Source organism: Trachemys scripta, chromosome 9 (assembly GCF_013100865.1).
Source record: "Trachemys scripta elegans isolate TJP31775 chromosome 9, CAS_Tse_1.0, whole genome shotgun sequence".
NCBI classification, from domain to species: Eukaryota; Metazoa; Chordata; order Testudines; family Emydidae; genus Trachemys; species Trachemys scripta.
The window spans coordinates 54,089,289-54,106,658 of record NC_048306.1 but is presented as its reverse complement, the minus strand read 5'-3'; the positions used below and the strand labels follow the sequence as shown (position 1 = coordinate 54,106,658).

The 17,370-nt window shown below is 42.5% G+C and overlaps 1 protein-coding gene across 3 annotated transcripts in view; it reads left to right on the top strand.

Annotated features, from left to right (window-relative positions):
• Positions 1 to 9,090: 9,090 nt before the first annotated feature.
• Positions 9,091 to 17,370, top strand: part of MAP3K13 (mitogen-activated protein kinase kinase kinase 13) — a 128,855-nt gene continuing 120,575 nt past the window's right edge. For 2 of the 3 annotated variants that reach the window (XM_034780862.1, XM_034780864.1), the window contains exons 1-2: positions 9,311 to 9,401; positions 15,740 to 15,869. The gene's annotated coding sequence lies outside the window, so the exon portion shown is untranslated. Of the gene's footprint in view, positions 9,402 to 15,739; positions 15,870 to 17,370 lie in introns of all 3 variants that reach the window. The other variant, XM_034780865.1, reaches the window with a different exon arrangement.

The following is a 17,370-nucleotide window of genomic DNA, read 5'->3' as shown; positions in this document are numbered from 1 at the left end:
TTCTGGAAAGAGTCAGTATTGCGGTCCTTGCCAAGGTCCCTTCCTGATGTTTTAATGTTTGAAGAAAAGTATGATTCACTAGTGATTTTCAGTTGTGTACACACAACTTTAAAAATGCAGAATGACAATGTGTGATTTTGTATGCAGTGTAGTTGAAGACATAGGCGCTGACTTCTACTGGCGCTGGTGGGTGCTCGACTCCCCTCTGCCCTCGGCCCCGCCCTGACTCCACCCCTGCCCCCCAAAGTCTCTGCCCCAACTCCGCTCCCTCCCTGCCCCTATTCCAACTCCTTCCCCAAATCCCCGCCCCGGCCCCACCTCTTCCCCGCCTCCTTCCCTGAGCGCGCCACGTACCCGCTCTTCCCCCCTCCCTCCCGGAGCTTGCTACGCCGCCAAAGAGCTGTTTGGCGGCAGCAAGCGCTGGGAGGTAGGGTAAGCGGAGGAGCTGGGATGCGGCGTGCTCAGGCGAGGAGGTGGGGCAGGGGGGAGGGGAGCTTGGCTGCCGGTGGGTGCAGAACACCCACTAATCTTTCCCCGTGGGTGCTCCAGACCCAGAGCACCCACAGAGTCAGCATCTATGGTTGTAGCCATGTTGGTTCCAGGATATTAAAGAGATAAGGTGGGTGAGGATGTGACAGTGTACCCCATAAGCTTTATGGGGGGGATGCTTATAAATGTATGTATGACATCACTGGAATATGTTTTGTGCTGCCTGTGCCATGTACTATATCTCCGTAAAGGTTATGGTCTACTATAGCTATTCATCCTATTTGTACATATATATCATTCTCTACTTAAGGTTAAGAATATGGGCTGTATGCTGGCTTGGTTTCTAAGTAAGCTTTGTGAGGCATTTAGTCAGCTTCTTTAGGAAGGAATTCGCCAGGTTAAGTACCTGATCAGGAAACACTTGGGGAACAACGTATCTTGGAATGCTCCAATCCACATAAGAAGTCTTCCTGGAGACCTGCAAGATACCATGTGGACAATGGCTTTGGCCTGTAAAGACTGAGTCATGCAGGGACATGTGACTTGCCCAGGTGACTCCGGAACTCCATCTTGGAGCTGGACTTTGCATAGGAGGGGGGTCTCCACCCACAAGAGAGAGTCTATTTAAACCCGTGGGAGACCCCTCCATTTTGTCTTCAGATGGCTAAGGAAGGAGCCTCTCCACCCCCCCCTCCCCAGGATACTTGAAGGGAACTGGAACAAACGACAGTAACTACAGGGGATGTGAGTGATTGCTGGACCCAGGCTAAAAGGAGATTAGCCTGTAAAAGGGAGCATTCTGGAACTGGTGAGGAACTTATCTGTATTTAGTTTGATTAGATATAGATTTGCGCATTTTATTTTATTTTACTTGGTGACTTACTTTGTTCTGTCTGTTACTACTTGGAACCACTTAAATCCTACTGTCTGTATTTAATAAAATCACTTTTTATTTAGTAACTTACTCAGAGTATGTATTAATACCTGGGGGAGCAAACAACTGGGCATATCTCTCTATCAGTGTTATAGAGGGCGAACAATTTATGAGTTTGCCCTGCATAAGCTTTATGCAGGGTAAAACAGATTTATCTGGGTTTAGACCCCATTGGGAGTTGGGCATCTGAGTGCTAAGGACAAGCACATTTCTGTGAACTGTTTTTGGGTAAACTTGTCCCAGAGCTGCAAGTGATTCAGAGCCTGGGTCTGTGTTGGATGCTGCTGTTGTGAGTGTGTGTGAGAGAGAGGTGGGGGGGGGGGGGGGGGGTCTGCTGCTGTATGAACTTACAAGACAGCATGCTGATACACTCTCAGCCCCCCAAAACACACTGTCTCTCCACATACACACAACACACTCCCTGTCACACTCCACCTCCCCCATTTGAAAAGCAGGTTGCAGCCACTTGCATTCTGTGATAGTTACCACAATGCACTGCTCTTTGTGGCATTGCAAGAACTGCTAATGTGGCCACACCCGTGCACTTGCACCTGACAGTATAAACACACAGCAGCGTTTTCCCTGCTGCAGTCTCTGAAGGCTTGTTTAACTTCCAGCACTTTACATCTGCAAGTGTAGCCAAGCCCTAAGAAAAAAAAGTACATCAGAAGCAGGAAACCTGCCAAACAATCAGTGGGGCCACTGGACAATTGAGGTGCTAAAGGAGCACTCAATGAAGACAAGGCCATTGTAGAGAAGGTAAATGAATTCTTCGCATCGGTCTTCACTGAAGAGGATGTGAGGGAGATTCCCACCTGAGCCATCCTTTTTAAGTGACAAATCTGAGGAACTGTCCCAGATTGAGGTGTCAGTAGAGGAAGTTTTGGAACAAACAGATAAATTAAACAGTAACAAGTCACCAGGACCAGATGGTATTTACCCCAAAGTTCTGAAGGAACAGAAATATGAAATTGTAGAACTACTAACTGTGGTATCAGGTTTCAGAGTGGTAGCCATGTTAGTCTGTATCAGCAAAAAGAACTAAGAGTAATTGTGGTACCTTAGAGACTAACAAATTTATTTCAGCATAAGCTTTCGTGGGCTAAAACCCACTTCATCGGATGCATGCAGTGGAAAATACAATAGGAAGATATATATACCCAGAGAATATGAAAAAATGGGTGTTGCCATATTAACTATAACGAGAGTAATCAATTAAGTTGGGCTGTTATCAGCAGGAGAAAAAAAACTTTTGTGGTGATAATCAGGATGGCCCATTTCCAACAGTTGACAAGAAGGTGTGAGTAACAGTAGGGGGAAAAATTAGCATGGGGAAATAGGTTTTACTTTGTGTAATGACCCATCCACTCCCAGTCTTTATTCAAGCCTAATTTAATGGTGTCCAGTTTGCAAATTAATTCCAATTCTGCAGTTTCTTGTTGGAGTCTGTCTTTGAAATTTTTTTGTTGGAGTATTGCGACTTTGAGGTCTGTAATCGAGTGACCAGGGAGGTTGAAGTGTTCTCCGACTGGTTTTTGAATGTTATGATTCCTGATGTCAGGTTTGTGTCCATTTATTCTTTTGCGTAGAGACTGTCCAGTTTGGCCAATGTACATGGCAGAGGGATATTGCTGGCACATGATGGCATATATCACATTGGTAGATGTGCAGGTGAATGAGCCTCTGATAGTGTGGCTGATGTGATTAGGTCCTATGATGGTGTCCCCTGAATAGATATGTGGACAGAGTTGGCAACAGGCTTTGTTGCAAGGATAGGTTCCTGGGTTAGTGTTTTTGTTGTGTGGTGTGTGGTTGCTGGTGAGTATTTGCCTCAGGTTGGAGGACTGTCTGTAAGCAAGGACTGGCCTGTCTCCTAAGATCTGTAAGAGTGATGGATTGTCCTTCAGGATAGGTTGTAGATCCTTGATGATGCGCTGGAGAGGTTTTAGTTGGGAGCTGAAGGTGACGGCTAGTGGAGTTCTGTTATTTTCTTTGTTGGGCCTGTCCTGTAGTAGGTGACTTCTGGGTACTCTTCTGGCTCTGTCAATCTGTTTCTTCACTTCAGCAGGTGGGTATTGTAGTTGTAAGAATGCTTGATAGAGATCTTGTAGGTGTTTGTCTCTGTCTGAGAGGTTGGAGCAAATGTGGTTGTATCTTAGAGCTTAACTGTAGACAATGGATCGTGTGGTGTGGTCTGGATGAAAGCTGGAGGCATGTAGGTAAGTATAGTGGTCAGTAGGTTTTCGGTATAGGGTGGTGTTTATGTGACCATCGCTTATTAGCACTGTAGTGTCCAGGAAGTGGATCTCTTGTGTGGTCTGGTCCAGGCTGAGGTTGATGGTGGGATGGAAATTGTTGAAATCATGGTGGAATTCCTCAAGGGCTTCTTTTTCCATGGCTCCATATGATGAAGACGTCATCAATGGAGCGCAAGTAGAGTAGGGGTGTTAGGGGACGAGGGCTGAGGAAACGTTGTTCTAAGTCAGCCATACAAATGTTGGCATACTGTGGGGCCATGCGGGTACCCATAGCAGTGCCGCTGACTTGAAGATATATACTGTCCCCAAATGTGAAATAGTTGTGAGTGAGGATAAAGTCACAAAGTTCAGCCACCAGGTTTGCCGTGACATTATCGGGGATACTGTTCCTGATGGCTTGTAGTCCATCTGTGTGTGGAATGTTGGTGTAGAGGGCTTCTACACCCATAGTGGCCAGGATGGTCCTTGTTCTTTTTCCTAAATTCAGTATTAGGCAAATTGGTTGAAACTATAGTGAGGAACAGAAATATCAGACACATAAATGAACATTATTTGTGGGGGGAGAATCAACATGACTTTTGTAAAGGGAAATCATGCCTCACCAATCTATTAAAATTCTTGGAGGGGTGTGACGCTGGTAGATCAGGGGACAGCTGGTGCCAAGGTTCCTAGGCCTCAACTGAACACTATCAAATGCATAGTTGGAAAACAATCTGACTCACCTGTATGTTAGTATTGTTAAAATAGGTATTAGACTAGACTTGTAATGTGTTTAGACTTTATGTCATGCTTGTAAGTGGCTGCATACATTAATATCACATATACCATCTGTAACCCATGCTATAAGCTAATACTTATGTGTTTGTTCTGTAACTGTAAAAATGTTTGCTCTGAAACTGCAAATCCAGTGAGGAAAGAATCATCACCAAGTGTGAAATACTGGTTTGCACCTATGATCTATTACTCACAAGTGGTAAACTCATCAGGATGATCCCATCACAGTTGTCTCCAGCACCGGACAACACAGCTTCAACCTCCCTTTGTTATACAAATTTATTTATAACTTTTTAAAGCGACAAAGAGTTCTGTGGCACCTTATAGACTAACAGACTTTTATCTGATGAAGTGAGTACTCACCCACGAAAGCTTATGCTCCAAAACGTCTGTTAGTCTATAAGGTGCCACAGGACTCTTTGTCGCTTTTTACAGATCCAGACTAACACAGCTACCCCTCTGATACTTACAACTTTTTGTTATCTTTTCTTACACATATGTATTAGTCTCTCATTTCCATGTTAAATCTCCTCAACATCAGTTCAAACCAGTCTTTTCTAGCTTTTTAGTTACTTTGTCTTTTTCTTTTTCTCACAAACATGATTACTCTGCAATTTCTTACACATGCACAACACTAACATGATTACTGTTGCATCTGAAGAAGTGAGGTTCTTACCCACAAAAGCTTATGCTCCCAATACTTCTGTTAGTCTCAAAAGTGCCACAGGACCCTCTGTTGATGATTACTGTGCAGTTTCTTACATATATGCAGTTCTGCTTATCCTTACGCTGTTAAATGTTATCAGAATGTAAGAACAGCCATACTGGGTCAGACCAATGATCCATTTAATCCAGTAGCATGTCTTCTGACAGTGGCCAATGCCTGATGCTTCAGAGGCAATGAACAGAACAGCAATTATCACATGATCCAGCCCGTCGTCCAGTCCCAGCATCTGGCAGTCAGAGGCTTAGAGACACCCAGAGCATAGGGTTAAAAGAAGAACAGGAGTACTTGTGGCACCTTAGAGACTAACAAATTTATTAGAGCATAAGCTTTCGTGGACTACAGCCCACTTCTTCGGATGCATATAGAATGGAACATATAATGAGGAGATATATATACACACTTGGAAAAGAGAGAGCTAAAGGGGGATATGAGTTATGTGTGTATATATATCTCCTCATTATATGTTCCATTCTATATGCATCCGAAGAAGTGGGCTGTAGTCCACGAAAGCTTATGCTCTAATAAATTTGTTAGTCTCTAAGGTGCCACAAGTACTCCTGTTCTTCTTTTTGCGGATACAGACTAACACGGCTGTTACTCTGAAACTAGAGCATAGGGTTGCGTCCCTGACCATCTTGGCTAATAGCCATTGATGGACCTATTCTCTATTAACTTAATTTCTTTGGAACCCAATTATACTTTATGCCTTCACAACATCCCCTGGCAATGAGTTCCACAAGTTGACTCTGCATTATGTGAAGAAGTACTTCCTTTTGTTTGTTTTAAACCTGATGCCTATTAATTTCATTGGGTGACCCCTGGTTCTTGTGTTATGTGAACAGGTAAATAACATGTCCCTATTCACTTTCTCCACACCATTCATGACTTAATAAACCTGACTCATATCCCCCTTTAGCTCTCTCTTTTCCAAGCTGCATAATCCCGGTTTCTTTAATCTCTCCTCATATGGAAACTGTTGTACCCCCCCCAAATCATTTTTGTTGCCTTTCTCTATATCTTTTCCAATTCTAATATATCTTTTTGGAGATAGGGTGACCAGAATTGCATGCAGTATTCAATGTGTGAGTGTACCATGGACTTGTATGGTGGCATTATGATATTTTTTATCTTATCTATAACTTTCCTAATGGTTCTCACCATTCTGTTAGCTTTTTTGATTGCCACCACTGAATATTGAGCAGATGTTTTCAGAAAACTATCCACAGTGACCCCAAGTCCTTTTTCTTGAGTGCAAATAGCTAATTTAGACCCCATCATTTGTATGTATAGATGGGATTGTTTTCCAATATGCATTATTTTGCATTTATCAACATTGAATTTCATCTTCCTTTTTCTTGCCTAGTCACCCAGTTTTGTGAGATCCCTCTGTAATTCTTCACAGTCTGAGAAGGATTTAACTAGCTTGAGTAAATTTGTATCATCTGCTAACTTTGCCACCTCACTGTTTATCCCTTCTTCTAGATTATTTATGGATATGTTGAACAGCACTGGTCCAAGTACAGATGCCTGGAGGACCCCACTATTTACCTCTCTCTGACCATATGCACCTACCTTTTGTTTACTGTGTTTTAAACAGTTACTGATCCATGAGAGGACCTTCCCTTTTATCCCATGACTGCTTATTTTGCTGAAGAGCCTTTGGTGAGGGACCTTGTCAAAGGTTTCCTGAAAGTCCAAGTACACTATATTCACTGGATCACCCTTGTCCACGTTTGTTGACCCCCTTGTCACACTGTTTGGAGTGGCTCATGAACAAGAATACTAACCTCAGGCAGACTGTTAAGAAGCAGGGCACAAACCCCAAACTGGTTGTGAGTTCTATACTTAAATCTCAGCCACCACATAACAAGTGTAAACTCAGGCACCATAAAGCCTTAACATGGAGTCACAGACAATCTCCTTGGACATTCCAATCTCTCTTGCCCCCACAGGCAAGCTTGACTCTGTGGTTGATGGTCATTTTACACCAAATATCACAAAATATTCAGGTTACTCACAGTCCCAAAGGATCAGTCACTTACACCAGGTCAATTTGCACTTTAGATCTCACACCAAATAGTTGTAGCCAATCCTATAGTACATTAAGAATTTATTAACTAAGAAAAAGAAGTAACAGTTATTTACAAGGATAAAACAGGTAAACAGACACACACAAATTAGTTGCAGTCTTAGGTTTCAGATAGTGATCGAGCTGCTGAAATATGCCAGCTCGATAAGTCTTTTAGGGCTAAGACAGGTTAATCCTGGAAATCTCTTGCTTATGTTTAGGAATTTTTGTCCCTTAGAGTCCAAACAGCATAAAAAGACCCTAATTCCTTCTTGTCAAGGATTTTTATCCCCATCTCCCTAGAGTTCACGCTGATAGGACAAGTGCTTCTGCACCCCACTCTTCAAAGGTGTGCCGGGAGCAATCAACAAAGTCCTTGTTCTTTGATGGCTCACAATCGTCCATTTGGATTCAATAGGCCTTCCTGATGGGCTGGAGATAATCATTCCTCACCACTTGCTAAGTAAGTGCTTTTCCTTATGTGACATTATGAGTGTAATATAATATCTCATTGAAAGATGACAGGGCCAGAAAGAGTTCATTGACTCACAGACTGACCTAACCCATGGCCGAACTTTAGAGACTGGTTAGGAAGATATGTTAATGAAGGGTAGGTGTTTGCTCAGGTCTTGTGATGTAAGCAAACCAGTCTTGTCTATCGCTATAGCTTTGATTCAAAGATCAAAAAAGGAATATTAACATTTAGGAAGATACTTGAGTGAAATAGTATTATTGTCTATATGTCTCTTTGAAGGTTGTGGTAACCTGTATCTGAACTGTTTAATGGATAAATTACCCTGTGCTAATTGCCAGGATGTTTGGAAGAAGGAGAGTTGAGTCTATTGTTTTCTCAGGCCAAAAGGCTGCTGGAAATGTATAAAAACCCTGGGACACAATCCAACTTCATCTCGGATCTGCTTTGGGTTTCAAGGGGGCGAAACCTTAAGCCATAAGGATTGAGATCCCCAGTCATTGACTGGAGTCACCCTGAATATGGACATTGGACTATACCCTATGGACTATATCTAAAAGGACTTTTGGCACTTACAAGCTCACCTCTGCTATGTATCTGAACCTCAAGAATTGAATTCAAGTCTGTATGTATATTGATCTTTTAACCAACACTCTCTCTCTTTTCTTTTTTAATAAATTTTAGTTTGCTAGAGCAACGTGGAGCCAGGGGGGCATGCCTTAGTCCTGCTGCGCCTCCGACTGGACGTTTATGGGCCTGGTCAGCATTACCAACCAGAGCTGCCAGGATCCATTTTCGACCAAGCTTTCTGATTGAAAACCAGACACCTGGGGGCACTATGTTCTCGACGCCTGCCAAGGTGTAAGCTGCAGTCCAGGAGAGCTAGGGTCAGTGCTCGGGGCAGCCCATCACGCTGAGAGAGCTGGGCTCTGGGCCAAGCTCCCCAGGGAGGGTGGGGTCTGTGACGCTTGTGAGAGCAGGCTGGACAAATGCCTGCCGGGGTGGTGAGAGGCAGCACCTCCGCCCATTTCCAGTGTCAGTCTCTGTCTCCGCCTGCAGCAGGGAGAACTCGGGCGCCCCACCCACATTCCACCCGTCGCTGTTTAAGTCTCGCTACCAAGAGCCCTTCAGCCAGATAGGGTCTACGGGAAGTGTGTGTGGGGGACTCTCGACTCCTCTCTGCCCCCCAGCCCGAGGTGCCCACCAGTCTCTGGCAGGGCGGGGTACCTGAGGGGGGAAGGGCGCTCCCTCCTCCCCACTATGAGTGGCCGACCCGCCAGGCCTTGTAGGGCCCTTTGTGGGAGCGCGGCGCGCGCCAGGAGCGGGGCCATGTCCAGTGCAGGGCTGGGATTGGAAGGGGAGCTGCGCAAGTGATAGACGCGAAATAGGGAGCAACAGAACAGTGCAGCTCCTTCCCCGCCCGCGACGCGCGCGACCCGATTCCCGAACTCTAGTGCGCAGGCGCATGGCTCAGCTGCTTCCCCAGGTGTCATGGAGCCGGCAGTGACGCCGTCAGCGTCGGGATGGCTTTGGTTGGGGCCAGTGCCTTGCTTTGCATGGAGGAAATGACGCGTTTGTTGACGCAGCAGGTAACGTAGCAGGTGGTAGCGGCAGAGCTGCAGTGGCAGTCTGAGGCGGTGGCTGGGTGCTCCCGGTGTGTGCGTGTAGCCCTCGGCTAGGTAATGTGGGGCGCCTCCGCCAACGCCGGGATCGGGCGTCTGGAGGGCGTGATGGAGGGGGCGCAGCGGCGCGGGCATGGGGGGGGAGGAGTCGGAGCCAAGTGGGTGGGCGGGCTGAAGCCGAGCAGGCAGACTGTTGGGGGGTAATGTGGATTCAGCCTCTCCCAGGGCAGTGGGTGGGAGATGGGTGTGTATGGGTATCATCGGGACAAGTGGGGGCAATGCCAGGAGAGACAGAGGAGGGAGCTTGGGAGGGGCAGTGGAAAGAAGGCTGCAGCCTGCCGTAGAGTAGATGAGATTGATACAGTGGCTGTATTGTAACTAACATTTCGGAGCCATATGAGGCAACACTGCCTTTTATTTTGAGCCCCACCTGTTTTTCCAGCCAGCCATCACTCCCTCACCCACCTACACCCTCTGCATTTCACACCCCTGAGCGAGAAAGTTACAGTGTTGTAAAGTGGCAGTGTAGACAAGGTCTTAGATACATCCTATATTAGTTACTGTATATAATAGACATAAGTTTTGAATTTCATATGTTGTCAAAGAGAGAATGTATTCTCCTGGGGACTCACTAAGCCTTTAGCTAAAGTGTCTCAGTTCAGAAATTTAGCCAAATAATTCAAAGTCCTGAAACTTCAAAGCTGTTGGTAATATGAGGATATATACACATATTTTTAAAAGGAGATTATAGGCCAACCCCCTTTCTCTTATCCTAATTAACACCGGTTAGTGTTTCTGGTCCCAGATTAGATTAAACTGATTTTTAGAGACACTTGATTTGTTTCAGTTTTCCCCCTCTCATGGCATTACCTACTACAGTGCAATTTTAAAGTTTTTGGGTGCCTTAAATGTTCATTTCTTACATTAACATTTCTTTTTCGTCTAATCTTAACTTATTTTAGGATAATTACAGTGTCCTGTAATGTTCTTTAATTTAAGTTACTGATATGTACTGTCAACCTTAACTACATTAAGATGGAGTTATTTTTGGCTGGGAATTTCATTATTTTAAATGATGAAAATTTAACATGTGACTCCTAAACAAAAAAACAAAGAGAATTCTGCCATGCAATGTTTCTAATGATTTGTAGATATGAAATATCAGTCTTAAATTATTAAACTTTAATTTTTAATGGGAAAGCCACTGGTGGCACAAAACAGGGAGAGTGCACTGGCCAATTTAGCTGGCTTACAGCTGCTTTAAATTACTGGAGCAGTGCAGGGGAACCAAAGTGAGTCTGGTCCTTACTTTTCAATTGGTTTAGTGGTCTGTGTTAGTGAGACTAGTACTGCGTGAAGTTGGGGCAGGGAGAGCCCAGTCCAAGAATAACAGTGTGTCTCTGGTTTAAGGTATCCCCCTGTGCCCCAGAATCAGTTCTCCCAGCAGTGCTGCTTTAATATGCTGTGGCGCTGAGGCAGCAGTACCATGATGATAGTATTGGTGCCTAAACTAGCATGCAGCCATGGAATCTTTAATGAGAAGTCACAGTTGGGCCAGTCCATCTACCAGTGGGAACTCTTGAAACCTGTATTCAATCTCGATCATACTGCTGCTCGTTACAGCCAATAGAACTGTTGTTAATAACTTAGTGTAATTGAAACTTACCTGGGAGATTTCAGCTAGTTCTAATTATATGGAAACTTTGAAGTGTGTGTTTTTAATATATTTGAGACAAAGAAAATCCTGATACAGGATGCCTAATTTGTTAAAGAGCCCATCTTTTAATTAATTAATAATTCATAAATTAGTTCATAAACTAAGATTTCCTTGTCAACTCTTGGAACATTTATTTGTACTAGGGCTGTCGATTAATGGCAATTAACTAAAAAAAATTAATCGCGATTAATTGCACTGTTAAACAGTAGAATACCATCTGAAATTTATTAAATACTGTATTTTGGATGTTTTTCTACATTTTCAAATATCTCTATTTTAATTACAGCACAGACTACAAAGTGTACAGTGCTCACTTTGTATTTTTATTACAAATATTTGCACTGTAAAAGTGCTAAAATAAATAATTTTTGTTACAATGTTTTGTTTTTGAGTGCAGTTATGTAAAACTTTAGAGCCTACAAGTCCACTCAGTCCTACGTCTTGTTCAGACAATCACTAAGAGAAATATCTTTCTTTACATTTACCAGAGATAATGGTGCCTGCTTCTTAATTACAATGTCACCTGAAAGTGAGAACAGGCATTCATATGGCACTGTTGTAGCTGGTGTCACAAGCTATTTATGTGCCAGATGCGCTAAAGATTCATATGCCTCTTCATGCTTCGTCCATCATTCCAGAGGACATGCTTCCATGATGATGACACTTGTTTAAAAAAAAGCATGCGGTAATTACATTTGTGACTGAACTCCTTGGGGGAGAATTGTGTCTCCCGCTCTGTTTTACCGCATTCTGCCATATATTTCATGTTATAGCAGTCTCGGATGATGACCCAGCACATATTGTTCATTTTAAGAACACTTTCACTGCAAATTTGACAAAATGCAAAGAAGCTACCAATGTGAAATTTCTAAAGATAGCTACAGCACTCAACCCAAGATTTAAGAATCTGAAGTGCCTTCCAAAATCTGAGAGGGACGAGGTGTGGAGCATGCTTTCAGAAGTCTTAAAAGAGAAACACTCTGATGCGGAAACTACGAAACCCAAACCACGAAAAAAGAAAATCAACCTTCTGCTGGTGGCATCTGACTCATGATGATGAAAATGAACATGCATCAGTCTACACTGCTTTTGATGGCTATCAAGCAGAATCCATCATCAGCATGGACGCATGTCCCCTGGAATGGTGGTTGAAGCATGAAGGGACATATGTCCCTTTAGTGCATCTGGCATGTAAATTCATTGTGACCCTAGCTACAACAGTGCCATGCAAACACCTGTTCTCGCTTTCAGGTGACATTGTAAACAAGAAGCAGGCAGCATTATCTTCTGCAATGTAAACAAACTTGTTTGAGCAATTGGCTGAACAAGAAGTAGGACTGATTGGACTTGTAGACTCTAAAGTTTTACGTTTTTATTTTGAATGCAGGCTTTTTTTTTGTACATAATTCTACAATTGTAAGTTCAACTTTCATGATCAAGAGATTGCACTACAGTACTTGTATTAGGTGAGTTGAAATACTATTTTTTGTTTTTTACAGTGCAAATATTTGTAATCAAAAATAAAGTGAGCACTGTACACTTTATATTCTGTATTGTAATTGAAATCAATATATTTGAAAATGTAGAAAGTGTCCAAAATATTTAAATAAATGGTATTCTGTTATTCTTTAACAGCACAATTAATAATGATCAATTTTTTTAATCGTTTGACAGCCCCAACTTAAATATTTTTGGATGTTTTCTAATATATTGATTTCAATTGCAACACAGAATACAAAGTGTACAGTGCTCACTTTATTTTTGTTGACAAAAAGATGGACATCCTGATTAAGGTCCAGTGGCAGTACCCCAGTGCCTAGGATGGAGAAACTGAGAGAAACAATATTTTATGGCAGATTACGTTGATATTTATTTTGTGCCCTTTACACCTGGGCAAAAAAAAAAAAAATTAGTACAAGCTCTGGCTCACTCAGAAGCTTTTTGCAGCTGGGTTTTCTCTTTTGATTCTCATGTATTTACAATTAGAAGGTGGCTCTGGGTACAATGGGTCACCCTCCATCTGTTACAAATTGATGCGTCCAGTTTATGGCAGAAGGGTGGTCTTGTTTTCAGCATAAGACTGTGCATTGGGAGGTCGGGATTTTATTCAGTCACTTCCACGAGCTTCCTGGGATCTTGAAACCATTTTAATCTCTGTTCCTCAGTTTTTCCATCTGTAAAATGGAGATAAAAGACCTAAAGAGGCTTAATTCATTAATGTTTAGAAAATGCTTTGTCGCTGTGTAGAAGGGCTGGGAGGTAGTGGTGGGTTAGGTTTTTTGTTTTCCAATGCACTTCACCACCCTTCCTATTTTTCAGCAGTCTGATTTTTGAGCTCAGTAACATAATGTGGTGCTCATTTCTATATATCTTTATGGCCAAATTCTGCTCTCCGATATGCAGACACAACTCCAGTTGAAATTTGTGAGTTTTGTTTGGGTGTCTGAGGTCAGGATTTAGCACTTGGATTGTGACTTCTTCGTAGAGTTCAGGGGCTTAATCTGAGAGTTTTTCTTGGCTTCTTTGTGTAATGCTGATGGCCATTGTTGAAGGCCCATTTAAACTATAAAGCTACCAAGTTTAAAAGTAACCTGCAAAAACATGTGAGAACTGAGGTGTGTGTACTTTCTCAGCCCTTAATTGAATAAGTACAGGGACTGAAACCGTCACAGGGATTTTTCCTGAACTGTTGGTCAAAGATTTGAACTAAAAAGGTATAAATACCTATATTTTAAGACCATTTTCTGATCATCTAGTCCTGTGGTTCTCAAACTTTTAGTATTGGTGACACCTTTCATACAGCAAGCTTCTGAATTCAGCCCCCCCCTTATAAACTAAAAACAGGGGTTTTTAATTTTATTTAATTTAATGGGCTCAGGCTGCCAGCTCCATTCCTGGGAGGAATGACACTTTGTGACCCCCAGGTAATAACCTTGTGACCCTCGAGGGGTTGCAATCCCCAGTTTGAGAATCCTTGATCTAGACTGATCCCCTCCATAACACAGAATAAAAACAGAGTTTTAAAAAGTCTGACTAAAAATCCCTTCCCTTCTCAGTCACACTTAAGTTATATGCACTTTTGGTACTTCTGATGTGATGATGCTAGTTTTTCTGTTGCCTTTAGAGTCCTCCAGGAAAGTCAGGGTAGCATGAGCTGAATTTCTAGTGTAAAAATACAGGCAAAAGGGAGGAAAAATTGTCTGTGGTAGAGTGGAGGAAGGGTATGGAAATAGCCTCTCAGTCTCCTTTACACATAATAAACAAGGAAACACAATTGTTTCCTTTGTAGATCACCTTTAATCTGGCCCCTATGTATTCCATGATTCTGCCATTGCCGAATTCACCCCTTGCTGCAGAATTATGTTCTAGAATTTCCACTTTAAATGTAAAGAATATTTCTAGCCTTCTGGCTGCAAAGAGAACCTTGAAAATTTTAACTGAGTCACAAATATATTCCTGAGTTTCCATGTAGCCTGAAACATCAGGTGTCAACTGCCCTTTTCATTTAATGGATTGTTAACTCTGAAACTTAAAAATGACAGCTGCATGTTGAAAACTGAAATTGTGGGGACAGTATAAAATGAAACTAAATATCACAGAGGTTGCTGCACTGACTATATTTATTTTTTATATTTAATGCATTAAGATTCCCCATTAAATATGTATCTGAATCTTCCTCAGAACTCCCAGCAGCAGCAACCGCGGAATGTAGGGACCTTGCTTTAGAATGTACATCCATTTTACTGTGAAGTGAATGAGGTCTTGCTTTGAGCAGCTGTGACTGGCCAGGCTATAGCATGGTTTGGTTCAGCTTGTGCAGATAGGGACAAATGTTATTACCATATTAAAACAGTGTATTAGCCCTGGTGAAGACCCAGTCTGAAACGTGGTGTATAGCTTTTTAAACAACAATTTGGCCTCATCCACACAAATGCCATGCTATAACTTGGTTTGGGCACAGCCAAATTAAATTACTGTCAAACTAGGTTATTCTGCTTACAAAATGGGCCTTTCTGTGAATGCGTTCCTTCTCAGTGACATTCAGTACTCTTAGTGTGAGTGGAGGCTGTTTTGCTATTGAGAACCTTGTCATAGTCTCTTAGCACTATATATGCTATAACTTTGTTGTCCCATTCATGCTACAAACAAAACGCAATCATCGTGTAGTATGGATGGAATTAGCATGGTCTAGGTTTACGTGCTGGCATGGTTAGAATAGTCTCCGAGACCTTGGGAAAATCAAATACCACAGAACTACACTACAGTTTTTCAGCAGTACATGAAATCGCAATGTCCAAAATTAAAAACCTAAAGCCATGTAAATGTAAACTAATAAAGTGTGAGAGGGAGCATGGGCTAGGAGTCTTGAGACTAATGTTCTGTTCCTGGCTTTGCCACAGAACTGCTGTATGACCTTGGGGAAGTAACTTCACCTGACTTCTACTAATAGTTGCACAGCACCTAATGCAATGGGTTCCTGAGCTCGGTTGATGTTATGATGTTAACAGAAAACCTCTTCTTGCTCAAACAGAACTGTGGTTCTGAGCAGAATAAGTGTCCGATTTGATTTGATTTGAGATGAACTGTTATGGAGCCATCAGAAAACAGGTAAAGTGAAATATGTATGTAACTGTGCGCTTTATTGGAGATATGTACATTAAATTGGCATTCTTTTCAGATCTCCAGAATACCAATTTCTGTGAGGAGCACCAAACAGATCAAATTAACAGAAACACATGGACCATTAAGTCTTCCAAAAATGAGCAAATTCATACCTTTCTACTGGAACCCAGAGTGTCTTGTAAAAGGTAAGGAGTTAATTTTGTTTGCTCTCTATGACAGGTGAGTCTTCAACATCTTAGGGTCCTGATCATGCAGAGTGATTAGGGTAGGTAGACCTTTACATCAGTGCAGAATGCCTTTGGCTTTTTGAAGGAGTGCAGACTGAAGACAAATATGGACTTAGGATCCCATATTTTGAAAATCTTAGCCAGCATTCTTCACTTCCCGTCTTCTAAATGTTTGCATGCTATTTAAAGCGTGGCAACATCTTGCCTAAGAAATAGCTGTGTGTTAGTGATGGATTAAGACTTACAGCTCATTGGGATCTGTGGCAGGGCACTGCTGGGGGAGCCTCAATCAGCTCCTGCCACTCCAGTCCCCATCAAGGGAAATGGATTGGGGCTGGTTAAATAGCCTAGGTTTGCATAATCACTGACTGCACCTGCCAGCCTCAGTAGACAGGAGCTATAGGCTGGGAGGAAGTGAGTGGAAGAGGGGCGGAGACTAGGAGGGATAGGAGGCTCAGGGAGAGATAGAAGCCTGCTACTCTGTTGCTGACCAGGCCTGTGTTAGGCCAAGCCATTGTAAATAGCCTGTATATAGTAGGAAATTGGTGGTGGGAAACGGACACAAATAAAGAGCACAGATGTTGCACCAGCTTGGACCCTCCCTGAGTCTGGGAGGAGCGGGGCCAAGGGGCTGGATACACAGGGGCGCAACAGGCACCCTGTTACAGGATCTTTCAGACTGAGTGCTGTTAAATAAATGTTGTATTATTGTTATTTCTTACTATTATATTGTTATAGACATGGCATAGAACAATTTTCTAATATTAGGTTTCTTTTCACCTAAAAAGAAATTAGGCAATTGTAGCAGCAAAACTAGTAATTCATGGACTTCTAAAGTAAATGTGGATGATTGCTAAAACATAAATTTGAAGGGGATGTTAAATGTTTGCTTGGGGATTCAGTATGATTTCTCAGCACCCTGGATAGTTTAATACAGAGCAGGTTAGCAGCTAGGACTGAAAGATCTCAGAATAATTTTCCTTGTCCCAGATAAGTCAAGAACTATTACAACAGTAGTAATAAGCTCACAACAAGATAGACAAAAGGGAAAAGGAAGTGTCAGTCTGGTGAGAGGGAAATTGGGGGGGAAAGGGGAGTCTGCATGAGTGCACCAGTTTGGCACTGGAGAAGTAAATTGTGAGGGGTTGCAAATACCAGTGGGGAGATCAGAAATATGAACAGCATAACTTCCCCCCTCCCCCCCAACGAGATGCAACTTGGAAAAATCTTTCTGGGGAAACTAAATAATAATAAGAACAGGAGTACTTGTGGCACCTTAGAGACTAACAAATTTATTAGAGCATAAGCTTTCGTGGACTACAGCCCACTTCTTCGGATGCATATAGAATGGAACATATATTGAGGAGATATATATACACACATACAGAGAGCATAAACAGGTGGGAGTTGTCTTACCAACTCTGAGAGGCCAATTAATTAAGAGAAAAAAAAATTTTGA